At 45.2% G+C, this 15,717-nt stretch overlaps 1 protein-coding gene across 3 annotated transcripts in view; it reads right to left on the bottom strand.

Moving 5' to 3' along the window:
* The window catches only part of VRK1 (VRK serine/threonine kinase 1), a 77,804-nt gene extending 69,465 nt beyond the window's left edge, over positions 1-8,339 (bottom strand). The window contains exon 1 of one of the 3 annotated variants that reach the window (XM_042944242.1): positions 8,241-8,339. The gene's annotated coding sequence lies outside the window, so the exon portion shown is untranslated. The remainder of the gene's footprint in view (positions 1-8,240) is intronic. The other 2 variants (XM_042944240.1, XM_042944243.1) reach the window with 2 other exon arrangements.
* Between the last annotated feature and the right edge of the window lie 7,378 nt (positions 8,340-15,717).

Genomic DNA, 15,717 nt, shown 5'->3' with positions numbered 1-15,717 from the left:
AGCCACGATAATCTTTTAAATATATAAAAGAAAGCAGAAACCAAGAGATTCCCACAGATGGGGGGGGGGCGGAGAGAATGAATCTGTTAAGAGAAAGAAACCAAGAAATGAAGTGGGTGCTAAGAAAACAAAAACTGAGTAATTTAGGTCACAAGTTAATAAATTATGACTCATGGCCAGTCCCTGGCACTTCCCCTGACTAAAGCAAGATGTTCCCAAAGTACATGCAGGTTCCTATTCCGTCCTTACAGATCGTTTGGATCACTTGCATGAAGCACCTAATGCTCTTCTTGTCTGGAAGTTCTTCCAGATTAGATTCTGGCCCAAGGAGCTGGCCCTCCTTCTCTGTACAGTTCTTCACATACAAGCATCGGGACAACTGACTGAAAAACCCGAGTCTCTCCTGTGCCACGATAAAGTCAGTGCCATTAACTTGCCTCATTGGACCAATTTATTAACTCCGTATGCATTCACATTTCAGTTGCTCATGTCTTGGACCGTTAAGCTTGATAAGAAACATCAACAATGAGTCAACAGAAACTACTCCTCTTGGGGCGCCTGGGTCACTCGGTCAGTTACATATCTGACTCTCGATTTCCGCTCACGTCATGATCTCACGCTCTGTGGGTTCGAGCACCGCTTTGGGCCCTATGCTGACAATGCAGAGCCTGCTTGGGATTCTCTCTCTCCCTCTCTCTGTGCCTTCCCCCCTCCACTCCCTCTCTCAAAATAAATAAATAAACATTAAAAAAAGAAAAGAAAGGAAAAGAAACTACTCTTCTTCCCACATGTAAAGTGTACTAAAAGTAGCATTAAGAGTTTGGAAGTCCGGCAGAGTTCTCTGTGTCCATCACTGAAGACAGCGGCAAAAGTCTGAAATCTACCATGATTCTTCTAGGAAATACTAGGGACTTAATATTCTGACATTTCACTATTTTTTGAGCTTTCCAGTAGGCATCTGTAACACGAAGCGCTAAGTTTAGGGCCGTGGTTATACCCTGTTCATCCTGCAAACCTTGTCACTGCTACATAGGGCCTACAACAACCTCTCCAAATGCCATTTCTATCATATAATTTTCCTGCTCAAGAACCTGCAGCAGCAAATGAAACTGTTTATGAACTCTATAATCTAGCCAAGAGCTTTCCACACTCCTGAAGCAACTAGCCTTACTTTATCTTCCTCCTCCCCTTCACACGCCTGCTCCCTAAAACAGCCAGTTCTTAATTTTCTAGGACTTGCCTTTGCTTATGCCATTCTCTAAAACGTGTGCCCACTTCCTCTCAAATCTATACATACTTTTTTTTTTAATTTTTTAATGTTTTGTTTTTGTTTTTTGAGACAGAGAGAGACAGAGCACAAGCAGGGGAGGGGCAGAGAGGGAGACGCAGAATCCGAAGCAGGCTCCGGGCTCTGAGCTGTCAGCACAGAGCCCGACGTGGGGCTCGAGCCCACAAACCATGAGATCATGACCTGAGCCGAAGTCGGACACTTAACCGACTGAGCCACCCAGGAGCCCCATACATACTTTTTTCAAGACTCAAGCCGTATCATACTTTCATAAACCTGTATTAATTTTACACTTCATTGCTCACTCACTTCCTACCTTCATTTTGATATGCAACTTACAGTGTGGCCAATTGATTTTTTTATGAAGTTAAAATATGATTCAACTGAGCAAGGGTAGACTTTTCAACAAACGGTTTTGGAAAAGTTGGAAATCCACAGGCAAAAGGAAAAAGATACAAGACCTAAACTTCATATCCTGTGCTGAAATTAACCCAAAATGGATCACAGATCTAAACGTAAGGCATAAAATTATAAGTATCCTTCTGACCTAGGATTAGATAGAGTTCTGACACATGCATGACACCAAAAACACAATCCATATGTCAGTAAGTTGGACTTCCTCAAATTAAAGACCTTGGGGCCACAAAAGACACTAGTGTCACAGACGGAAAGACAAGCCACAGGCTGAGAGAATATGTTTACGAACCACGTATCTGGCAAAGCACTTGTATCCAGAATATACAAAGGACGCTCTGAACTCAACAAGAAGGAAATACACAATCCAGCCACAAAATGGGCAAAAGGTAGGAACAGACGAGTCACCAAAGCAGAGAGAAGAATGTTCACCGCTCGCCACCAGGGAGCTGCAAACCGAAGCCATGACGAGATACCTCGTGCACACCTACTGTCGCGGCTAACGTGAGAACTACTGCCAACACCAACCGCTGGCGGGAAGGTGGCGTAGCCGCACCTCCCACAGTGACGACAGCGACGGAAAACGGGCCCTTGGCAGCTTCTGAAGGGAAACATACACTTACCCCATGACCCAACGTTCACACTCCTGGGCACTTATCCTATAAGGACACAAACTCCTATTCACACTAAAACCTGTGCGTGAATACAGGCTTCCGGCCACGGAACGAGTAAGTCACGGGAATAAACGGCACAGGGTCAGGAATACAGTCAATAAAGTAACAGAGATGTATCCGCAGATGGGAGCTACACACCTTGATACACCTGAAACGAATGTGTGTCAACTATACTCAAATCAAGGAAAAGAAGAAAACCTGAACAGGCACGTTCCTAGCAGCTTTGTGTGTCAAAGACAAACACTAGAAACAATCCACGTGTCCTTCACTGGGTTAATGGTTACGTGAAATGTGGTCCAGCCCATACGGTAGACAAGCAGAGTACTATATCAAAACTAGGAAATTTACCACATTAATGCCATATTATTGGTTTACCACCAATACCATGCTAGTAATCAAGCTACTTATTCAAATTTCAGTTTTTACAGCCTTTTTACGCATGTACGCATAGTCCTAGAACATCTTATCATTTGTAAAGATTTGTGCAACCATCAGCAAACAGAATTGTCACTACGTAGAAACTCCTCTGTCCTACCCCTTTGTAGTTACACCACCCCCGCCCCCGCCCTAACCCCACAGACACTGATCTGGTCCCCATTTCTACAATTTTATCATTTCAAGAATGCTATAGAAACAACTTCATACCCTCACACAGACCTTTGAGATTGGCTTTTTTCACTCAGTACCAGGCCCATAAGCCCCACCCAAATTGTTACATGTAGATAATCTTGTTCCTCCTTATTATGAGTGGTGTTCCATTATATGGCTAGACCACATTTTATTTAACCATATTTACCCACTGAAGATGGATGGGGTTGTTTTCGGGCTGGGGCTATTACAAACAAGGCTGTTACGAACATTCATGTACAGGTCTTTGTATGAATACGTTTTCATATATGCCCAAGAGTACAACTGTTAAGCGTCCATTTAGCTCTTTAAGAAACTGCCGAAACAGGAGTACCTGAGTGGCTCAGTCGATTGAGCAGTTTGGCTCAGGTTATGATCCCTGGGTTGTGGGATTAAGCCCCACCTCAGGCTCCGTGCTGAGCATCTCTCTCCCCTTACCCGTCTCCACTGCTCGTGCTCCTAAGATAAAAATAACAGGGGCATGTGGGTGGCTCAGTCTGTTGGGCATCTGACTTCGGCTCAGGTCATGACCTCACAGTTCGCGAGTTCGAGCCCAGCATCAGGCTTCACGCTACCAATGCCGCAGAGCCTGCTTGGGAGTCTCTCTCTCTCTGCCCGTCCCCAACTCACTCATGTGCATTCTCTCTCTCTCTCTCTCTCTCTCTCTCTCTCTCTTTCTCTCAAAAGAAACAAACTGTAAAAAATTAAAACAAAAGTTTTCTGAAGGCCTGAAAAACCAGTAAGATTAAGCCTCTTAAATGTTAAACCTGAGCTTAGTTTTTAAGAAACTAGTTTTTAAAACGTTTACCTGGATTCCCAAAGACTTTTTATTATGATCTCTAATAAAGAATTTATACTTAGATATGATCTCTTTGTTGATATCTCTGTTGCCTTATTATATAGTAAACTGCAAAAGAAATGAAAAAATGCAATAATGCCAACAATAAAAGTTTCTGTTTCTATGGATTCCAGACATAGCTTACGGAAACTAAAGGTTTAACAGCACTTTCCAGCTCTAGTATTATGATATGTGATCACAGTGCATTTATACATAGTTTCATCAAACAAGGGCATTTGTTCAGCTGTTACTTGGCAAAACTGGAGAAAGCACTTAATCTGAAATAAAGCTGTAGTTATCTTGGCTAGAAGATTTCTAACTTCCTGATTTTTAAAAATTTTAAGTATAACTGACAGTTAAATGGATAATGGAGTCTCTTTTGGGTTCTTGAAACAAGGAGTTAGCTGTGGACCAGGCATCCACATGCAAACAGCAGCACGACAGCCGGTCTGCAAAGAGATGAAATAAATGCACAGAAAGAACCAGAACAGCCCCAAGAGTGGGGAACAGGGGTGCTGCCCTTGTTCCTAACGACTTTCCAGTTCCTCAGTCCCTCGTGGGACCAACTGGATAGTGAGGTCCATAAGAAAATGTGTCCTTCCAATAAAGTGTGCTATTTGTTTAAAAAGTGTACGACAGAGCACTCCTAAATCTCCAGCTAATAACCGTGCAATTATAGGACTCCGCCTACTACAACATCCCTCTTAATGTATATGAGTTTATTGACAATAGCATCTTCCTGTGTGTGCATGTTTAATGTTCATCCTCAGTATCGGTCAGTTTGTACTGGATCCAAGTTTTCAAATCCTAGAGTACCGGTTCCCATCCAATGGGCCAGAAACCCACAGAGAGACAGCAGTTATTGCAAAGAATCATCAAACGTCAGGTATTTACATGAAGACTAAAGAAATAATATGACTCACACTATGTTTTTCCGAGTTAACCAAGATGCTGTGGCTAATAAAATTCTTAATAAGTCTACTGGAGAATGCCACTATAAGGTAGATTCTTGTCATTAGTATTTATTGAGGAGTATTAAAAATCGAAGTCTTAGTAGGAGGCAAGGGCACACCTAAGCCCTCTCTGGGCTCTCCAGAGAGCATTCTTTTCTGAAAGGGCTGCCCACAGGTCACCCAGGACAAGAGGAGCAGACTGCTCGGTTTGAGGGCAGAGATGTGAGACAACCCCGGGACAGGCAGGCCAGGAGCAATTAGGAAAGCCGTGAAATGACTCCAAAACAGCAACTTCAAAATGCCAGGTATTTGAGAGTATTCAGGAGCCAAAGTGGGGAAAGGTTAAAGAGCACAGCCCTCTTCGCTTACAAGGCCAAGTAGGAACACATTCTCAGGAATTTCGGTCAAAGGGGCCAAACGCATCCTAGACTACAAACATATCCTACCTACTCTGTCAGGATTCTATCGCCTTTCCAAATTAATCTTATGCCCTTATTAAAAATTCCGTCTTGGGGCGCCTGGGTGGCTCAGTCGGTTAAGCGTCCGACTTTGGCTCAGGTCACGATCTCGCGGTCCGTGAGTTCGAGCCCCGCGTCAGGCTCTGTGCTGACAGCTCAGAGCCTGGAGCCTGCTTCAGATTCTGTGTCTCCCTCTCTCTCTGACCCTCCCCGTTCATGCTCTGTCTCTCTCTGTCTCAAAAAATAAATAAAACGTTAAAAAAAAAAAAAATTACTTAAAAAAAAAAAAAATTCCGTCTTTTCTGAATTTTATCTACAGACACTACAACTGCAAGAACACACTGTCCCTGGCACAGTTCCTGACATCTACAAGTCAGGCGCGGTATCCTGTGAATAAAGGAGTCCGTCTCCGTTCGCCCTGAAAAATAACCTCGGCAAACACAGAAAATAGCCTACCAGCCCGGAAACTGTCCTCCAGTCCTATTCAGTTACCAACCCATTCTCATAACCCATCAAGACCGATCTTCACAAAAGCCTCACCCACACACACAGAGGCAGCACTTAACTCCCCTTAGGTTAGCTGCCTGATCCATGGAGATACCAGCATCTGCACATCCGCATAAATTCAGGACTCATCCTGCATTTGATAGAAGGTAAATGTTAAAGCTTTGCTTCATTTCCAGGAAGTTTTCTTTCTCAAATCAAAAATCCTTTCAAAATTTCATTTTGCAAATCAAAATTCTATTCGTTGTACACTGCATCTTATTTGGGAGAACGTCAAGGCAAAAATATATAGTTGCCAAAATAAAAATCTTATTTTTTTCTTTTCCAGACATGTAAGACATTCACTTACATATTTACTATTATCTCACATTAGTTCTCAACTACAAAAAAAAAAGGGGGGGGGAACTATTTAACAAATTTTAGGGTCTGTCAACATTTTGAACGCACTGCTGTTCTTATATATACACTTGCATCCTGGAATAAAACTTAGCCTAAGCTTTCCATAGAACCACTTCCTGGGCACTTACTAGCCTACTATATGCCAGGTTCTATGTTTGACACACTACTCCATTACCGCATTTGTTTAACATACACCCTCTCATAATTTTTGCGGTACAAAACATAAGAAGAAGCCATTACACTATAAACCTAGCATCTGTACTAGATATTAGTACTAAATTTACAGTGATACCTAATACCAGTTTTTTTTGTTATTAAATTCAAGTTGCTTTACTGTTTAAAAACACAATCAGGGGCGCCTGGGTGGCTCAGTCGGTTGAGCGTCCGACTTCGGCTCAGGTCACGATCTCGCGGTCTGTGAGTTCGAGCCCCGCGTCGGGCTCTGGGCTGACGGCTCAGAGCCTGGAGCCTGCTTCTGATTCTGTGTCTCCCTCTCTCTCTGCCCCTCCCCCGTTCATGCTCTGTCTCTCTCTGTGTCAAAAATAAATAAATGTTAAAAAAAAAAAAATTTTTTTTTTAAATAAAAAAACAAAAACACAATCAGATCAGCAATGTTGAGGTAGGTGCACAGTGAATACCATCTGGGGTCGTTTCAGCAGAGAAAGCTATTATTAAATGACTACTTAAGTTACGTTGCCTTCTATGGGTAAATGAACATAACCTTATCTACCCAGAAATTTAATTCTAATTACTACATATCATTTTCAACAGCATAATCTAAAATGATTGTGTAAAGAACCCTTGCTTCCCTCTGAAATGGCTTCAAAATTGTAGGCTACATTCTCCCCAAAGACCTGCTCAGCGGGTCATTAAAAGGTGTCTCGATTCTGATCTCCGAAAAATAAATGGTGACATTTTTCCCCCCTCTTGTGAATTCAGACTCAACAGACAGGCAATTCCAGTTAGAAAGACACAGAGAAGGAAGCAGGGAAGGAGGGAGAGGAAGAAGGGAGGGAGGGAGAGGAAAGAGAAAAGCATTAATGAGGCTCTTAAACAGTTCCCCAAAACTGCCACCTCTACGGGGGTGGTATTCCCAAATTGTTCCAAGAAAGGGAGGTGGGGGAGAGAAAGGAAGAGTCGATACACAGAAAAACAGTAACGAGTGACTCGACAGAAAAGAAGTTAGAAACATGGATGGTCTCAACAGGAATCGAGCGTCCCCCTCTCTCGGGCTCCCAACCCAGTGACTCTGCAGCTGTTCGTCGAATCACCTACATCACCGAAGAGGTTAGAGACCAGAGCCACAAACTATTTCGGCGCTGGGAAAAACTATTCGCTGCCTCGAATAAAGTTGCATCAGTAAAGGGTGTCACTGTGGCGTCCAGGGACAGAGAACAGAGAAGGAACTGTCAGAGGAATACGAAGATCCCTTACAAAACGACCCAGGGAGTCCACCGCCTTGCACCATGCCCTCCAGGGCAAGCTCTTACCGGGCCTCACCCGGACACGGACAGATTGGTAAGGGGACAGCCCCCCACCCTAAGTTTCCCGGGCCTGGAGTGCTATCCTGGGGGGGGGGGGGGGGGGGGGGGCGGCAGTCTCCTTCTCCACTCTCAGTTCCTAAATCAAACGTCACCTCCTCTGCATGCCCTCCCTCACCCCCATCCCTCTGGCCTACTACAATCGCCTGTCCTCGTTTCAAAGGAACTTTTCAAGGTCTGCAAACTGTAGTGTCTGCTTTTTATTCGGTGTTTCCTCTCCAGAATGTGAACTTCACGATGCCAGAAGGACCTCGTCGGTCCTTGCTAGCACGCGACCCCCGGCCCTGACACCGGGCCCGGAGCGCCCCAGAGCGCGAGGCACGTCCGGCCGCGCGAGAACGTGCCGCTAGGCCTGGGGGGCCGGCTTGGCAGGTGCAGGAAACCCCGGCGGCGGCTGGGCCTGAGGGAGGCAGGCAGGAAGGGACGCCTGCGCGGCGCCGCCCGAGGTCACGGCTGCCCGGCCGCCCCGCGCCGGCCCGGCCCCCGACCGCCCCTCCGCGGCCCCCCACTCGGCGCCGGCGCTCGCGGCCCGCGGCCTCCCTACCCCGAGCCGTAGACGCGTTGCTTTCTGCACTGTACGAACTTCCCGCCGCTTTCGCCGACTTGCAACTCCTCTGCGGCGCCGGCCCCGTCACACCCTGCAGTATGCAGCCTTCCCATTGGCTCGGGGCGAGCGGCAGAGGCGGGGCAGCCGCGGAGCAGGGCGGAGCCCGCGGTGGCCCGCACCGCCTCCCCAGGCATGCCGGGAGCTGTGGGCCGGCCCTCCCGCTGCATGCTGGGAAATGAAGTCTTTCCCAGGCACTGTGCGATCCGGGTCCTTCTGCCCTCCTGGGCTTCCGGGAAGGGTGGTTTCCTGCGTTCGAGTCGGTCCTGATCGGATGATGTGCTCTTCGGTGTTGTTGAAACTGAAATAAATATTGTTCGCACTGTTCGCAGTAACTTGTTTATTAAATAAGTGTGTTGACAAAGGGTTGGATGTAAAAGAAGCCCTGTAGTCCCGTTAGCTGTGGGTCTCCTCTGCCTCCTGGCGCTTGCCTTCTGCCACCTTCCGCGCCACCATCCAGGAAGACTGGTCCCCTGGCAGCGTGGTTCAGTGTACTCTGGCCTGGGTCTGAGAGCAAACAGCCCGGAGTGCAAACCCTAGCTCTTTCACTTTGTAGATTTGTGACCTAAGGCAAGTTATAACCCCTGTGAGTCTTGCGAGCTGTTTGTCGGGATTAAATAAAATAATCCATAGACAGTGCTTTTCACACAGTAGGTGCTCAGTAAATAGTAGATAGTATTAATATTATTCTGCCCACTGATTGTCATACATCTAAATCCTATCTTTCAAAGCCTACTTCAATGTCTACCCAACCTCTGTAGCGTCTCCTCTATAATTCTCTTATGCCACGGTTTCCTTTGTATTCACAGTAAATTGTCTAAGCCTCCATCACCCCTGCGGCTGTAAGCTTACTGCTACTGAAACAATGTTCTAGCTCAAAATCACCAGTTCTAGCTCAAAATCACCAAAGCCGTAGGCAGACGGGTATTGGTGAGGAGGGTCGTTGGTGAAGATAGGTATTCCCCTGGATCCTTCTTGGCAAGGTCACCTCCAGTAAACTGGGTCCCTCAGCTGAAGGTCACTGCTCTCTGGCCCTCCCCTCCAACTTGCAAAGATAGCTCCTTCCCTTTGTGCCTCAGATCTGCAAATAATAACACCACGATGAACATTTGTCAGCAAAGAGGTCTCATGATTCACACGTCTCATGGGTGTGGAATTCGCCAGCAAGACAACGTGTCCAGAATCCATTGAGAAAAAGACACTCTGCACACACACAGGCACGCACACTCACACGTGCACAAAGAGGACTTGGAACAGGATTTAACTGTCACATGGTGACTGTGTTTCCCCAACCTTACTATACGTGTATGGAAGAACTGTCCCTACTGGGTTGACAATCGGCTGGCCTTAAAGCACAATTAAGTCAGCAGCAGTGCATGGAGCATTCCAAGGTGAGAATGGAATATATTTATTCTTGAGCTCATGGTTACATCACCCTCAGTTGGGTGGCTTACTGTTAAATGCTACTTAAATGTAGCTGTGTTCCAAGGCACTTGCCAAACCTCCCACACCGTCCACACATGCTGAGATGTCCTACCAATGGAGAGCATGGCAGGAGACCAGTCCAAGCTGCCGTCACAGAGACAGCATGTCTCTGTGAAATGTTGTAGATGGGAATACACCCCTGGGACATAGGAGACTCTCAACGAATTTTGATGAGTTGATAGCTTGGTATCAAGATCAGGGGTGCCTGGGTGGCTCAACCAATTAAACATCGGACTCGGGTTCAGGTGATGATCTCGTGGTTCGTGAGTTCAAGCCCCGCGTCAGGCTCTGTGCTGACAGCTCGGAGCCTGGAGCCTGCTTCAGATTCTGTCTCCGTCTCTCTGCCCCTCCCCTGCTTGTGCTTTCTGTCTCTCTCTCTCTCTCTCTCTCTCTCTCAAATATAAAATAAAACATAAAAATTAAAAAAAAAAAAAAAGATCAGGGATGTGTAGAAAGTTGACCAGTGAGAAATTGCTATGGCCAGGTTTTAAAACTTAAGAACTGAAGTAGAGAGGGGGCACCTGGGTGGCTCAGTCTGTTGAGCATCTGACTTCAGCTCAGGTCATGTTTTCACAGTTCATGAGTTCGAGCCCTACATTGGGCTTACAACTGTCCACCTGTCAGCACAGGTCCCACTCTGGATCTTCTATCCCCCTCTGTCTGCTCCTCCTCTCCCACTTGTGCTCTCCCCAAAACATAAATAAATATTTTTTAAAAGATTTTAAAAAGAATTGAACTAGACAGGAAAGGTCCATGAATATAGCCCTGCCATATATGCAAAAACACCTACAGTGCAAACAAATGTTTACTGAGCACTTACTCTGAGTCAGGGAATAAATAAGCTAACCTCTGGGAACTCTGGGGATTCTGGTTTAATTAATGCTTAAGAAGCCTCTATCATGTATTAGGCACTGTGCTTTTTCACATACATTATTTCAATTCTTAACGAAGAAAAAAATATCTCAAAGAGTTTAACTTATTCCAGGCCCCCTGAATCTACTAAGTGCTGTTTTGACTGCCCCTTTATGCATAGGCCCAGAACATTAGGAAACTTCTAATAAAGAAATATTTTCAGTTCAGGAGTAGAGTACAAGAGGCTATCATAGTCAGCTAATGGGATTCCTGGCTAGCAGAACATCACAGATAAAGCAGGGTGACCCATGAGCGGGTTCAGCTCAATGAATAAAAATTTTCCAACTTTCTAGCAAGGGCAGACCAGCCAAAAATCTATGCATTGGATCAGTATTGATTTGCCAGATAGTCAGGCCCCAGATTGCCCTTTTTTACTTCCAGGAGCCCCCCCCCCCAGCTCTGGTAACCCTAGCACAAAGGCACAGTAACAATAGAATAGGGCACTTGGAGGAATACAGAGAATGTTGGTATTGGCTACACCATGGTGGAAAAGGTCTGTGAAGTTCAAACATAATAATCACCAAGAGGCAACATTGCCCTGGCAGGCTGCCCAGCAGTCGCTGGTTCTGCTCATCAGTCAATTCATGAGTCCTAGTCCTGTTGTTTTCATCCACAGAATGGGAATAATCACCCTGGACCAACCAGTTCTCTGCCTTCTTAGGCTGTTGGGAAGGAGACAAGGTAATGTCTAAGAGGCTTTGATCTAGCTAGAACAAAGCTGCTAGGGTGTCATTACTCAATGTAGGCAACCTAACAACAATCCAAGGAAATATTACCTCCTGGGAGGAAGAAAAAGGGAGAGTAGGGAATAGTAGAATGTGTACAACAGTCTTCTGACTACCTTGCCCCTGGTTTTGATGCCTTATTTCATCCCAGGTGCCCAGAGCCATTGTTTCCATTTCAGCAAGGACTTTTGAGCATCTACCATGTGCCAGGCAGTGTCCTTACTAAATTTATAATCTAGTGGGGAACCCAGACATGTCTACAAATTCTAGTAGCTATGATCTTTATGAGCACTTACTATGTGCTGGGAAAACTACGCCCACTAACCCTGAGAGGTGAATAATATGATCCCCAGTGTCCAGGTGAGGAGACAAAGCCCCAGAGAAATGAAGTGATTTGTTCAAGGTCACTGCTGGTGACTAATAGAACTCTTTGATTCCATACTCAGCCTGCTGTCAATTACAGCTGCTCATAGTGGACGATGTAACAATGTAAGGGCTGACTGGTGGCACAGGGGTACTCTGTGCAGTGAGAATACAGAAAGAAGAGCAAGTTGCTCTGCCAGGCTTCATAGACAAGGGGACAGACATTGATCTAGTTACTCTACTGAACTAATCTGGTGAGTCCCAAAATAGTAGAGACAGGTCCTTTTAGATGTAATGACAGAGTGATTGATGATTATAGATTATTCTGAGGTCAGAAGTGGATGGAATTTTAAAGGCCTAGGAAAATGTCTCCTCCTTCCTCTTTTCTTCATCTTGAAAATGATGACATTGATGATAATGATGATGAAGATGAAGATGATTATGGTGATGGTGATGATGAAGATGATGATGAAGATGATGGTGATGATGATGAAGATGATGATGATGGTGATGATAATGATGAAGAAGATGATGATAGTGATGATGATCATGAAGATGATGATGACGAAGGTGATGGTGGTGATGATGATGATGAAGATGATGGTGATGATGATGATGATAGTGATGGTGATGAAGATGAAGATGATGGTGATGATGAAGATGATGAAGATGATGGTGATGATGAAGATGATGAAGATGATGGTGATGATGAAGATGATGAAGATTATGGTGATGATGATGATGAAGATGATGATGGTGATGATGATGATGATGATAGTGATGATGATGAAGATGATGAAGAAGATGGTGATGATGATGATGAAGATGATGATGATAGTGATGATGATGAAGATGATGATGATAGTGATGATGATGAAGATGATGATGATGAAGATGTTGAAGAAGATGATGATGATGATGATGATGATGAAGATGATGGTGGGGATAATGATGAAGGTGATGATGATGGTGGTGGTGATAATGATGAAGATGATGATGATGAAGATGATGGTTATGCCGATGGTGGTGGTGGTGATGACGGAGGTGGTGGCAACAGCTTCCCTTCATTGTTTTAAGCATTTTCCAGGAATTGTGCTAATCCTTTACAAACAAAACTTCAAGAAATCTTCACAATCTTTTAGGTTAGTATTATACACCCTTTCCCCCACTGCAGAAACAAGGAAACTAAAGCTCAGAGAAGGCAAGGAACTGGCTCAAAGTCACACAGCTAGTAAGTGATGCAGCTGGACTGTAAGCCAAGGTTTCAACCAACTCAGAAGATGGAATGTTTAACCACTCCCCATGCAGTGCACCAACCGTTCATCATTTCATGTGTTTCTATCCCCTGAGCTGGTTTTCAAGATGCCATTGCTGTTTGTCTTCCCCGAGTTTTGAGAGATTAATGGTACAATAAAATTTAATGTGTGCACCTCCAAGAATGACTGCATTGTTTTGCAGCGTGCTGGTGAAATGCTCTCAGCTGAAGATGCTGGTGGATAGGTTGCTCTCTGCCTACTTGAGATGAGTGGCAGATATTATCTACTGACACTCAGCACACATTTCTACCATCTTCCACTGCCCCTTCCTACTGCAGAGGCTGCAAATCTAAAACCTGCATTTCCCAAACACCCTGAGGACTCTACACGTAAATGAGGCTCCACTAGTGAGATTCCTCAAGGAATTTGGAGAGCAGAAGTGAGGCATCAACACAGTCATGGAGTCTTAGGATTTTTTGCCACAGTGTTCCAATGCCATGTGCCTTATTTCATAACTGTCAGAAGGCAGCCGATCTGGTGGCAGAAGCAGCTTCCTGATCCCTGGGTGGCAGGTACAGTTGTGAGTTTGTGTAGTAGAGAATCTAACCTTGCCCAAAAAGAATTAGGACCTTCACCTGGGTTTGGGGGAGGTGATTTCTAAGACCTTGAAATGTCATGCTTGATTGGAGCGTCTCTAATTGCCTGGGAGCCTTGGGTCCCCAGATGGTCCAACAATAAGATTTAGGGTGGGGATTGGCCATGCCAGAAGAACCAACAATGTGATTTCTGGTGGGTGCTTTGGGTCACACTGAATCAGTCAGCCTCCAGAGGGACTAGAGACTGAGATCAGCCATGTGGGCAATCAATCGCACCTTTGTGGTAGAGCCCCAATAAGAACTCTGGACACCGAAGCTTGGGTGTCTGGGTGGGAATCCTGACGGTATTGTTACATGGATACTGGGAAGTAACACTGTCCTAAACCTTACGGGAGGAGGACCACAGAAGCTCTACATTTGGAATCCTCCTGGGCACTGCTTGTTCCCTTGGCAATTTTAACCTGTATCCTTTCTCTGCAATAACCCCTACCCATGAGTATACCATCAATTGGCTAGAACTGTCACAGCATTATCTTAACTCACAAGTCCTACTTGGCAGCCTCCTCACCCTTCCCCTTTTTTGACTGTGGCAGAGCAAACAGCTTCTCTGGCAAGGCAGTTCTGCAGAGTTCCAGCTAGAACTGGAACCCGCCCTTCAACGAGTTTATAAAGCACTAACTCCCTGTATTAAATCCCTTTGTGCTTAAGATACCTGGAATGGTTATTGTGTCCTGTGTTAAACTTTAATCCAGGGCAGGAGCTGGCTCTGATAAATGACATCTTGTATCGATTCTGACATGCAAGCTTTTCACACTTTAATGTCGCTAAAACCAGGGCATGTCTTGCAATCAATGCCAATTGTGATTGGCAGTGATTTCATTCTTTCTTTATCAGTAGCACAGAAAATAATGGGGTACGTTACGATTGGTGGATTTCAATAAGTTCCAGGGTACCTGGTACTTGCTTCATTAGAACTTCTCTCCAGATGATCTCTCCTGTTCACTGCACTTCCCACATTGCACACTGGATCTGACACTCCCAAGCTCCCAGGGGCATGAGCATTCCTCCTTTGTCCTACTCCACACTTCTTGGAAGTGGAGACAAACGTCCTTAGAGAAAGAGAGAACGGTGTAGTAATACGATAGCAGCATGGGTTTTGTGAATGAGAGAGACCCGAGTTTGGGACCTCCCTCTGCCACTTAATTGCTGTGTGACCTTGTAGAAATTATTAACCTCACTGAGCCTCTTCCCTCACCTGTAACTGCTGGTAGTTAAGTGAGACAGTGTGTACAAAATTCTTGCCCCCTTGACCATTCAGTAAAAGTTGGTTTCCTCCTTCTGTTCATCCCTCTCTTACTTCCTTCCCTCTAAACATCATGAGGTCCACTTCTCACATCGCTCCACCTCCAGGAGCCCAGCTGCAAGCAGCTGCAATCATTGATTGCCAGTGGCTAGCCATAGACTCAGGTCAAATACATATACATGTTCACATCCGTTTGCCAGGTTGCAGACTAGAAAAGGAAGGAGGGGTCTTCCAAAACAAAAGCAAACTGTTGGTTTTCTTTTCAACCCTCCGACTCATATTGTGTTTACTATGTCCAAGATTCCGGGACGAAAAGCATTATATGTGAGCATTGTTAGGAGACTCAAAGGGGCTCTGAGCAAAACAAAACCGTTCTATCACAAGAGAATTGGAGAGACTTGTTGCCCAATATAATCACAGCGTGGAGAAGGCATTTTTCCCATTTTTCCACACATCATCGCCATCACCACCACCTTGCTTTAACCAAACCCATAGCCTGTCAATTAATCTATAGGCAAACATTTTTCAATAATAATAACTGAAATATCTTAGCAGTTACTGGGTGTCAGACATGGTCCTAAGTACATTATATCTACATCTCATTTGGTCTTACCAGGACTACCTTCTGTGCGGTAAGTGCCATTATTAGCCTACTTTACAGGCAAGGAAATTGAGTCTTGGAAAACTTGGGCAACTTGCCCAAAGTCACACAGCCAGTAAGTGGTGGAGGCAGATTTGAATTCAGCTGTACAATGTCTATGATTACACTCTTCCTGT

This window comes from Panthera leo, chromosome B3 (genome assembly GCF_018350215.1).
Source record: "Panthera leo isolate Ple1 chromosome B3, P.leo_Ple1_pat1.1, whole genome shotgun sequence".
Classification (NCBI taxonomy): domain Eukaryota; kingdom Metazoa; phylum Chordata; class Mammalia; order Carnivora; family Felidae; genus Panthera; species Panthera leo.
The sequence above is the reverse complement of the archived record's forward strand: the minus strand, read 5'-3'. Positions and strand labels throughout refer to the sequence as shown.